The sequence below is a fragment of the Pan paniscus genome, chromosome 10 (genome assembly GCF_029289425.2).
Source record: "Pan paniscus chromosome 10, NHGRI_mPanPan1-v2.0_pri, whole genome shotgun sequence".
Classification (NCBI taxonomy): domain Eukaryota; kingdom Metazoa; phylum Chordata; class Mammalia; order Primates; family Hominidae; genus Pan; species Pan paniscus.
The window spans coordinates 92230673-92231855 of NC_073259.2; the positions used below are offsets into that span (position 1 = coordinate 92230673).

Consider the following 1183-nt stretch of genomic DNA (forward strand, 5'->3'; position numbering starts at 1 on the left):
CTCTGTAGATTGTATTTTAGAAAAACTGTAATATTCATGATATTAAGCCTCTTATATATGAACAGAATTCGATTTTCAGATTTTCATTTATGTTTATCATCTTTTATGTTTTTGAATAAAGTTTTGTCATTTCTGTCTTTTAAAGATCTATACATCTTTAATAGATTGGTACTTCATTATTTTTTGATAATGTAAGTGACAGAATTTTCTACATCAGCTATTTTTAAAAAGCATTTGTTAACATTTAATAAACCTCCCCCCATGTGACTTTAAGTAACCAAGACTAGCCCCATACTCATAAACGCTTTTAATCTTCTCAGCTCTTCTGCTGAAGAATTTGGCTTTCATGATGATAGGCTGCTTTGGGTACTTTTCCTTCCCCAGAGAGAACATTTTAGTAGGCCTAGAATAACAGAGAAATGGCTTATAATACACCATAGCAGGTACCAACTCCCTGATGAGTATGAGGAAAGATGCCTCCCAACCCACACCTTCTGGGATCTAGGTAGGCCATGTTTTAGATACGCATACTAACACAGTCACTGTTTGCTCCTGCCAGTGAATCAAGACCAGTAGATTCATCGAGAACTCTAGCACACCAGGACAAGAGCTGTGTCAGGATGTTACTCTAGTGTCAGCTCGAACTTAGCTTTTGAGTGTTTATTCTGGCATATAATAGCACAAATTTAATTCCATAACATTCTTTATTTTCCTTTCTCCATATTCAGTTTCCAGATTCAGATTCTTAACCATCTCATTGTTATTTTTGCAGGAGACAGTAGTTTTCCCTCTTGCTTTGTACAGTCATTAGACATTCTTCATCTTTCATCAGTAATATTCTTAAAGTACATTCCCAGCTAAGAGCCTTCTATTTTTATCTATTGCCAATATGACAAATTCAAGACTTGTTAAACTTAAATACATGACCTTAACATGCCTTGCATGTTTAGACTCATCTACTCTTTTTCCATTTTGTGATCTGTTCCCAAGCTCACATGGCTTGTGGTAACTTGTAGTTTATTGCAGGATACCAGCATGCCTGCCCCAGTTACCTGCTGACTGTGGCTAGATGGTGCCTTTAGTTTTTTGACATGTGGTCCTCTCCAAAGGGAAGTTCACTACACGGCAGCTTGATTATTTTGATTATTTAAAGCCAGCGAGGAAAACAGCCTCTTCACAAGGC

General features: G+C 36.7%; 1 non-coding gene across 1 annotated transcript; it reads right to left on the reverse strand.

Moving 5' to 3' along the window:
* Positions 1-510: 510 nt before the first annotated feature.
* Positions 511-639, reverse strand: LOC112436799 (small nucleolar RNA SNORA3/SNORA45 family). The gene has a single exon (XR_003025490.1). It is a non-coding gene; the product is annotated as a small nucleolar RNA SNORA3/SNORA45 family (small nucleolar RNA).
* Positions 640-1183: the final 544 nt, after the last annotated feature.